The following is an 11,250-nucleotide window of genomic DNA, read 5'->3' as shown; positions in this document are numbered from 1 at the left end:
GACATGCAGAACTCAATTCAAACAGTGCATTAAGCTAATGCCACTGAGTACAAAGATGAGACAAATGTAAAAAATTAAAGATGAGACAAATGTAAAAATCTAAGGAGGTGGAGAGGTCTTACCAAAGAGGAAGAAGGTATCTGACTTATGGATGCTGGGGCCCCAGCCTCCTTATATCTGGTTGGAAGTGCCAACCAAGCAGAAGTTAATTATGGACCACTCTGGGGAAGGACATGGACTGTAGGAGAGACCTCCCCCCCAGACCTGTGTGTCTGTCCCTAACTAGCACCTCCCACTTCCAGGAGCACCACACTCCCATTACATGACTTTTTAATGTCATATTTTTCTCTGACTTGAATTTCACTGAATTTTCATAAGAGAGATTTCATTACTAATAGTTATAACAATATCAGAAGTTTGATTTATCAAATGTATTCCAATGTTACTACCACTGACCCTCAAATACTGTAATGGTGTGAGTCCATGTTGCCCCATTACCACTAAAATAGTTTTCATGAATTCTAATCTGACCTTATTTAGTTCCATTTTAGTGGCATTAATCCTCATCAACAACTTTTTATATATGTTCACCTATTATTAATATTATTTAGCTTGTAAACACAAGACATCTGAACTGTCTCCTCACCTCACGCTTGTGACAGAGTTGGCCTTTACCTCGTGCTTTGCTTAGTTTGATTAATTACTCTGGTAGAACCATATTAAATAAAACTAGAACAGATTTTAGGCTTTCAATAACAGCTTATAAAACTATTACATCTAATGTGTATTTATGTACAATTTGATCTAATGAAGATTCAGGAGGAGCTTTTATTTGTCTCACATTTCAGTTGGCTAAAATAGTCCAGTAGGATTCTTATGACTTACATAACACCATACCAGTATTTCAACCATCTTATCCATATTGCTGACAGCGATATAACTGCCTCAGACTTTTATTACACTCTGAAGTAAACCGCTTAGCAGCTGAGCTGGCTTGAATAAAACTGATATAAAATTATTAGGGAATAGTTACAATAAAGTAACAGATTCCTTTACATTTACATTTACATTACATTTCAATGAATCCCATTAGGCAGGATTAGGCTGCAGATTGACGAGGGCGGCATTTTCTAAACTGACCAGGATGTACCTCCAGCAACACATAAAACCTCACATCATTCTGCCCAAAAACCATGACAATGTCTCTCAACCAGTGGCATATGGGCTTTTTAGGTGAGCGTTGCACCCCCACTTTTGCAGGGGTGCAAAATATTTTGCTGGTCCATTCCCAGCGCGCCTCTCCAGGGTGCTGTTGGAGAGACAGCACTCCACCAACGTTCCATAAAAATGTTTATCTAACATAAATCATGTAGCAGATATAGGATATGGTAGAAAGAGTATGTGGCCTTTTCTGTAGCCTACAGGCTGGAGATAAAATGTATGACAATGTAATGAGACAGACACTTTTTACATCATGCAGGTTTCTCCGATCAAATAGCCAACCTAAATGGCGCTCAAAATGATCTGTAATGTTAACAAACATATCATATAAACAGGACTGTTCAAAGTAAAATGGACAATATGCAATGGACAATCACAGGAGTTTCACCCCATTGTCATGATCAGTGGTTTTGACAAGCTGATCATAGCAAAAAATAAAATACTTTTGCATTTCCCGCTGTGTAAACACATTGCAAATAGGCTCATGATGACTCCTGATAAAGTTGGGTAGTTGATATTCAGAGCTTAAATAGCCAAATTGATTAGTCACAGGAATCAGGACTAATAAAGCCAATGTAACGGCCTGTTTTACAAACAGTGGGCCTACCACAGTGATGGGCATTTATAAAATCCTATTGCTGGCCGACATGGTCGGCTACATCCCAACAAGTACGAGCCAACTTCTTTTGGATGTCTTTTTTTTTGGTCCAGTCCGGATGTCGTTTTTTGGTGTTTTACAAACGGTAGACTTACTACAGTTGAAGTCGGAAGTTTACATTCACCTTAGCCAAATACATTTAAACTCAGTTTTTCACAATTCCTGACATTTAATCCTAGTAACAATTCCCTGTCTTAGGTCAGTTAGGATCACCACTTTATTTTAAGAATGTGAAATGTCAGAATAACAGTAGAGAGAATGATGTATTTCAGCTTTTATTTCTTTCATCACATTCCCAGTGGGTCAGAAGCTTACATACACTAAATTAGTATTTGGTAGCATTGCCTTTAAATTGTTTAACTTGGGTCAAACGTTTCGGGTAGCCTTCCACAAGCCTCCCACAATAATTTGGGTGAATATTGGCCCATTCCTTCTGGCAGAGCTGGTGTAACTGAGTCATGTTTGTAGGCCTCCTTGCTCTCACACACTTTTTCAGTTCTGCCCACAAATTTTCTATAGGATTGAGGTCAGGGCTTTGTGATGGCCACTCCAATACCTTGACTTGATGCCATCTATTTTGTGAAGTGCACCAGTCCCTCCTGCAGCAAAGCACCCCCACAGCATGATGCTGCCACCCCCGTGCTTCACAGTTGGGATGGTGTTCTTCGGCTTGCAAGCCTCGCCCTTTTTCCTCCAAAGATAACGATGGTCATTATGGCCAAACAGTTCTATTTTTGTTTCATCAGACCAAAAAGTATGATCTTTGTCCCCATGTGCAGTTGCAAACAGTAGTCTGGCTTTTTTATGGCAGTTTTGGAGCAGTGGCTTCTTCCTTGCTGAGCCGCCTTTCAGGTTATAATAATATAATATGCCATTTAGCAGACGTTTTTATCCAAAGCGACTTACAGTCATGGGTGCATACATTTTTTATTTTTTTTTGTGTATGGGTGGTCCCGGGGATCAAACCCACTACCTTGGCGTTACAAGCGCCGTGCTCTACCACTGAGCTACAGAGGACCACAGGTTATGTCGATATAGGACTCGTTTTACTGTGGATATAGATACTTTTGTACCTGTTTCCTCCAGCATCTTCACAAGGTCCTTTGCTGTTGTTCTGGGATTGATTTGCACTTTTTGCACCAAAGTACGTTCATCTCTAGGAGACAGAACGCGTCTCCTTCCTGAGCGGTATGACGGCTGCGTGGTCCCATGGTGTTTATACTTGTGTACTATTGTTTGTACAGATGAACGTGGTACCTACAGGCGTTTGGAAATTGCTCCCAAGGATGAACCAGACTTGTGGAGGTCTACAATTTATTTTCAGAGGTCTTGGCTGACTCTTTAGATTTTCCCATGATGTCAAACAAAGAGGCACTGAGTTTGAAGGTAGGCCTTGAAATACATCCACAGGTACACCTCCAATTGACTCAAATAATGTCAATTAGCCTATCAGAAGCTTCTAAAGCCATGACATCATTTTCTGGAACAGTCAACATAGTGTATGTAAACTTCTGACCCACTGGAATTGTGATACAGTGAATTATAAGTGAAATAATTTGTAAACAATTGTTGGAAAAATCATGCACAAAGTAGATGTCCTAACCGACTTGCCAAAACTATAGTTTGTTAACAAGGCCTCCTGTAGCTCAATTGGTAGAGCATGGCGCTTGCAACGCCAGGGTTGTGGGTTTGATTCCCACGGGGGGCCAGTATGAAAAATGTATGCACTCACTAACTGTAAGTCGCTCTGGATAAGAGCGTCTGCTAAATGACTAAAATGTAAATGTTAAAATGTTAACAAGACATTTGTGGAGTGGTTGAAAAACTAGTTTTAATGACTCCAATCTGAGTGTATGTAAACTTCCTACTTCAATTGTACATATATGGGCATTCATAAAATTCAATTTCAGGCAACACTGTAGGCTACACCTCAGTAGGCAGGGACCGAAGTTTGATGTCTTTTGGACTTCTTTTTTTGGTGCAGTTCCAGACTGGCCTTGATTTCCACATCCACAGACATTGGTTTCTGGTCTGCTCCGGACCAAATCTGAACCAATCATAGACGGCTATGTTTGGTTCAGATTTAGTCTGGTCTGGACCAGCCTTGATTTGGCCCAAACACAGACATCTATCAATTATTTTGTTTCTTTTCAACTTTCATTGAAAACGAAAAATGAACCTGATTTCAACATCCGGACAATACATATTTTCAACATCTGTAAAATATGCCTTTTCAACGTTCTGGAAAATATGTATTTTAAACATACGGAAAATTCCTTTTCAAATTTTCACCTAAATTGAACCTAACTTCAACGTCTGGAATATAAGTATTTTAGACATCTTTTCAAAGACATTCTGCTTACTGGGACGATTCTATTTTTGCGAGGGGCTGCATTTCTTGGTCTCACCTATGGTGGCAGAACTGCAAGGACCGGCCCTGATTAATCCTTTACATAACAGTTTGTATATCTTCCTAAAAGACAGCTCTAGCAACTTGTGAAGGAGTCACCATCAGCAGAGACATTAGTTAAAGTTATTTTTTATACATGTAATTGAGCAAGTTCTTCTTTCAAGTCAGGCATTTCACATTTTTCAATGTCGATCACCTCTTCTGTTTTCAAACCTGCATTCAAATAGTTGTTTAAATGTTTGTTGTGTCTAATATGGTGCACATAAATTAATGTTCAATAGGGTGAAACATTCAAATAGAAATGTATTGTGAAGAACAGATATGACTGTCTGTCAGGTAGAATAGGGAATCCTGTCAGCTCTATTCAATACTTATTCATTAATTACTATCAGCAATGTTCAGAACATTTCACCTCACTGAACACACCCTGTTTGTTTGGGGTGCAGAGTCCACCCAGCACATCAGTACAAGAAGCCCTATAGCTGACGGATGCAGTAGTTGAGCAGGGGGCTGACCATCTGGAAGGACCCCATCAAGGCCTTTTCATTTCTTGGACTGTGCTCTCATCTTCATTGCAGCCAAGGTTTATTGTTTGGTATATCTGCCAACACAGCCTAATTCTGGCACCGATGCCACTGTTATTAGACCAGATATTTACTTGCCGTGTTTGTGGGTGGAGAGAGCATTCGCACCATGTAGACTAAATGTTTATGACATTTGAATGTGCAAAGATCTTGCATGATACAGTGCCTGAAGAAAGTATCCATACCCCTTGACTTATTCAACATTTTGTTGTGTTACAGCCTGAATTGTCTCAACCACCTACACACAATACTCCATGACAAAGTGGAAACATGTTTTAGAAATTTTAGCACATTTATTGAAAATGAAATACAAAAATATCTAATTTACAAAGTATTCACACCCCTGAGTCAATACATGTTGGAATTACCTTTGGCAGCAATTACAGCTGTGAGTCTTTATGCGTATGTCTCTAAGAACTTTGCACACCTGGATTGTACAATATTTACACATTATTCTTTAAATAATTACCCAACTAGACCATGGTTTCCCAAACTCGGTCCTCCTATGAGAACTGCCCTTTCAGATTGGTAGCATTTTTTTCATTAATACATTTTATACATATATTTTCTCTCCTGTTCTGTAATGAATTGCAGATCAAACTAGCCAATTTCTCATTTTTGAATCTTGTAAAATTCCTCCTCCCCCCAGGCGAGGGCCCACTGCACTCATCCTCCCCCCCCAGGCGAGGGCCCACTGCACTCATCCTCCTCCACCCCCCCCAGGCGAGGGCCCACTGTCCCCGTCCTCCTCCTGCTGCACAAGCAGAAGCTACCGGCGCCTCGCTACCTTTTGAGTTGTACGTCGTCTCTCACGGTCAGGGACAGGGAAGGGTTGGACTGTTTTAGTAGGCCTAGAACACAGATGTTAGCAGCAGAATAAATTCCAAATCAGGTAAAGAGTAGTTACATTGTTACATCAGCATAGCTAACAGTTAGCTAGCTAACTCCAATCACTGGTAAAAACTAGTTACATTTTTACATCAGCATAGCTAACAGTTAGCTAGCTAACTCCAATCACTGGTAAAGACTAGTTACATTGTTACATCAGCATAACTAACAGTTAGCTAGCTAACTCCAATCAGGTAAAGAGTAGTTACATTGTTACATCAGCATAGCTAACAGTTAGCTAGCTCACTTCAATAAGGTAAAGAGTAGTTACATTGTTACATCAGCAAAGCTAACAGTTAGCTAGCTAACTCCAATCACTGGTAAAGACTAGTTACATTGTTACATCAGCATAGCCAACAGTTAGCTAGCTAACTCCAATCAGGTAAAGAGTAGTTACATTGTTACATCAGCATAGCTAACAGTTAGCTAGCTAACTCAAATCACTGGTAAAGAGTAGTTACATTGTTACATCAGCATAGCTAACAGTTAGCTAGCTAACTCCAATCAGGTAAAGAGTAGTTACATTGTTACATCAGCATAGCTAACAGTTAGCTAGCTAACTCCAATCAGGTAAAGACTAGTTACATTGTTACATCAGCATAGCTAACAGTTAGCTAGCTAACTTCAATAAGGTAAAGACTAGTTACATTGTTACATCAGCATAGCTAACAGTTAGCTAGCTAACTCCAATCACTGGTAAAGACTAGTTACATTGTTACATCAGCATAGCTAACAGTTAGCTAGCTCACTTCAATAAGGTAAAGAGTAGTTACATTGTTACATCAGCAAAGCTAACAGTTAGCTAGCTAACTCAAATCACTGGTAAAGACTAGTTACATTGTTACATCAGCATAGCCAACAGTTAGCTAGCTAACTCCAATCAGGTAAAGAGTAGTTACATTGTTACATCAGCATAGCTAACAGTTAGCTAGCTAACTCAAATCACTGGTAAAGAGTAGTTACATTGTTACATCAGCATAGCTAACAGTTAGCTAGCTAACTCCAATCAGGTAAAGAGTAGTTACATTGTTACATCAGCATAGCTAACAGTTAGCTAGCTAACTCCAATCAGGTAAAGACTAGTTACATTGTTACATCAGCATAGCTAACAGTTAGCTAGCTAACTTCAATAAGGTAAAGACTAGTTACATTGTTACATCAGCATAGCTAACAGTTAGCTAGCTAACTCAAATCACTGGTAACGACTAGTTACATTGTTACATCAGCATAGCTAACAGTTAGCTAGCTAACTCAAATCACTGGTAACGACTAGTTACATTGTTACATCAGCATAGCTAACAGTTAGCTAGCTAACTCCAATCAGGTAAAGAGTAGTTACATTGTTACATCAGCATAGCTAACAGTTAACTACCTAACTCCTTAGCTGATTTACATAATCTACATTCACTATTTACTATAAAAACAAAGAAATGCATTGTGAAGAACAGGTATGACTGTCTGTCAGATAGAATAGGGAATCATGTCAGCTCTAGTCAATACATTTCTATCAGCAATGTTCAGAACATTTCACCTCACTGAATACACCCTGTTTGTTTGGGGTGCAGTGTCCACCCAGCACATCAGTGTCCTCCCATTACATCAGTGTCCACCCAGCACATCAGTGTCCACCCAGTACATCAGTGTCCACCCTGCACATCAGTGTCCACCCAGGACATCGGTGTCCACCCAGTACATCGGTGTCCACCCAGTACATTGTGTCCACCCAACACATCGGTGTCCACCCAGTACATCAGTGTCCACCCAGCACATCAGTGTCCACCCAGCACATCAGTGTCCACCCAGCACATCAGTGTCCACCCAGTACATCAGTGTCCACCCAGTACATCAGTGTCCACCGAGTACATCAGTAAAAGAAGCCCCATATGGGGGAGTTACTGGATACTAGCTGGCTATCTGGAAGGACCCCATCAAGGCCTTTTCATTTCTTGGACTGTGCTCTCGTCTTCACTGCAGCCAAGGTTTATTGTTTGGTATATCTGCCAACACAGCCTAATACTGGCACCGATGCCACTGTTATTAGACCAGATATTTACTTGACGTGTTTGTGGGTGGAGAGAACATTCGCACCATGCAGACTAAACATGTATGATATTGATTTTAATGTGCAAAGATCTTGCGTGATATATGACTTGTGTTTTTTTATTTGAGGGACATGTTTCTCTAAGCTCCAAACTTACTGTGGTCCTCTGTAGCTCAGCTGGTAGAGCACGGCGCTTGTAACGCCAAGGTAGTGGGTTCGATTCCCGGGACCACCCATACACAAAAATGTATGCACGCATGACTGTAAGTCGCTTTGGATAAAAGCGTCTGCTAAATGGCATATTATTATATTATTTACTCTGGGCAGAAGATACCCTCTGGGATAAAACGGACCTTAGATCCGTGACAGAGGAATATGTACAGCTGTCATACCCAACGAGACAACTGTGATTTTTGCCTCAAAGACCTCAACTGACTTTACAGCCATGGGTCTCCTCACAATGCAGTGAACACTGTATCGAGATCAGGGCTGGGGTCATTTCAGGTCAATTCAGGAAGTGAACTAAAATTATAAGTCATTTAAAAGTATTGTGAAACATTTGAATTTCAGTTTACTTCCTGAATTAACTGAATTGTATTTCTAACATACTGAACCTGATTTCAAGAAATTAATCGCTAAATTAAAGATGATGTTTAGGATTATGAGTTTCTAAAACAAACTGTATTAGGACGTTTTCTATATGACTGACTGGTTTAGGATTGTTGCTGCCAACATGGCGAATCGGCAAGAATAATGCATTGAGGAGATGGAGAGGAGGAATCCAGGTTTAGGGTATTTATTAAACACATTTGAACACTAACCCAGAGCACATGGGGAGAGGGTTTGGAATGGATTTTCATTAAGGTTTGAGGTTTAAGAGTTGGGGCTTGAAAGGCTGGTAGGAAGGTTAGGTTGTGGAAGGATGTGGTGGTCTGGAAGGGAAACAAGAGGGAAACATATTAGGAACACAGGTGAATGAATGACCAGGTAGTACCAGGTGACCAGGTAAAGGGAATGGACGTAACATATAGCTACACATTTAGGAGACTACCAGGATAAACATAAGAAAGGAGCAATAGCATTTAGCCTAAACTGAGGGCATGAATGTAAGAATTAACATATATACATACATCTATCTGTGTCATTATAGCATCTGTGACAGCATGCACAGCGTCATTGAGGCTATATCTATTTTAAAGTATCAGTTGTATTATTCTTCATTGGCTGATGGCTCCCAACTCATAGGAATCCCCACCCAGTTGACTACTTTAAAATGGTGGAAGCTCTCAATGGCAATGTCCATGCTAAAACAAGTTACATCCATGATGAGTCCTCTATCTATCTCTATGACAACAGGCACAACTGAAATGCCACATGCGTCCACTTATATCAGGGCGTTCTCAACAACCTAACCATTACAAAACTTTTATTAGATCAAATAAGCCTTACGTAGCAAATGATCAATTCAATTTTTTGTTGACCAAATTCAACACTCTCTCATTGTGGACTTATGTTCGTGGGCATATTTTGAGAGGAGTAAAACCTCTCACTTCGCCACTTCCTCTCTGATTTAGCTGAACCCACTGTGTTAGAGCTGGGGTGGAACAAGAACCTGCACACCATGTGGATGGGCTGTCCAGAACAGGAGTTGCAGGCCCCTTATATACTGTTATTAACTGACAAATGTCATTAAGCACTTGAGTAAACTCTCATTATAAATCTGTTATTGACATTTTAAATGTATTTTATCAGGGCCTTGGGAGGAAAGGATAGTAACTCTTGATCCAATACATTTTAAGGGTGCTTTAAATGATCGCAAAGTAGTTTTATCACCACAGGCAGGAGTTTGCCTGAGACACCCCAGAGCCTTAGCTCACATCAGCATTTTTTTCCTCCATGATTCAATCCATTAAAATGTCACAGCCAGTAAAAATCTAAATCTGGAAATGAAATGTCACATGCTATGGCATGGATCCACAAAACAACCAATCTTGGCTCAGTTAATACAGATCTTATTTCCCAGATCACATATCTCGCTTTAAATATATTACGGTGTCAGCAATGTGAGGACCTCATGGTTGACTAATAAGGTCAGAATAATGTGCTGGCCTGTATCGGATCCCTCTGTGTTCCACAGTATACAGTGGGGAAAAAAAGTATTTAGTCAGCCACCAATTGTGCAAGTTCTCCCACTTAAAAAGATGAGAGAGGCCTGTAATTTTCATCATAGGTACACGTCAACTATGACAGACAAATTGAGAAAAAAAATCCAGAAAATCACATTGTAGGATTTTTAATGAATTTATTTGCAAATTATGGTGGAAAATAAGTATTTGGTCAATAACAAAAGTTTCTCAATACTTTGTTGTATACCCTTTGTTGGCAATGACACAGGTCAAACGTTTTCAGAGGTTTTCACACACTGTTGCTGGTATTTTGGCCCATTCCTCCATGCAGATCTCCTCTAGAGCAGTGATGTTTTGGGGCTGTCGCTGGGCAACACAGACTTTCAACTCCTTCCAAAGATTTTCTATGGGGTTGAGATCTGGAGACTGGCTAGGCCACTCCAGGACCTTGAAATGCTTCTTACGAAGCCACTCCTTCGTTGCCCGGGCGGTGTGTTTGGGATCATTGTCATGCTGAAAGACCCAGCCACGTTTCATCTTCAATGCCCTTGCTGATGGAAGGAGGTTTTCACTCAAAATCTCACGATACATGGCCCCATTCATTCTTTCCTTTACACGGATTAGCCGTCCTGGTCCCTTTGCAGAAAAACAGCCCCAAGCATGATGTTTCCACCCCCCATGCTTCACAATAGGTATGGTGTTCTTTGGATGCAACTCAGCATTCTTTGTCCTCCAAACACGACGAGTTGAGTTTTTACCAAAAAGTTCTATTTTGGTTTCATCTGACCATATGACATTCTCCCAATCCTCTTCTGGATCATCCAAATGCACTCTAGCAAACTTCAGACGGGCCTGGACATGTACTGGCTTAAGCAGGGGGACACGTCTGGCACTGCAGGATTTGAGTCCCTGGCGGCTAGTGTGTTACTGATGGTAGGCTTTGTTACTTTGGTCCCAGCTCTCTGCAGGTCATTCACTAGGTCCCCCCCGTGTGGTTCTGGGATTTTTGCTCACCGTTCTTGTGATCATTTTGACCCCACGGGGTCTGATCTTGCGTGGAGCCCCAGATCGAGGGAGATTATCAGTGGTCTTGTATGTCTTCCATTTCCTAATAATTGCTCCCACAGTTGATTTATTCAAACCAAGCTGCTTACCTATTGCAGATTCAGTCTTCCCAGCCTGGTGCAGATCTACAATTTTGTTTCTGGTGTCCTTTGACAGCTCTTTGGTCTTGGCCATAGTGGAGTTTGGAGTGTGACTGTTTGAGGTTGTGGACAGGTGTCTTTTATACTGATAACAAGTTCAAACAGGTGCCATTAATA

This window comes from Coregonus clupeaformis, unplaced genomic scaffold (assembly GCF_020615455.1).
Source record: "Coregonus clupeaformis isolate EN_2021a unplaced genomic scaffold, ASM2061545v1 scaf0663, whole genome shotgun sequence".
NCBI classification, from domain to species: Eukaryota; Metazoa; Chordata; class Actinopteri; order Salmoniformes; family Salmonidae; genus Coregonus; species Coregonus clupeaformis.
This window is presented reverse-complemented; position numbering follows the sequence as displayed.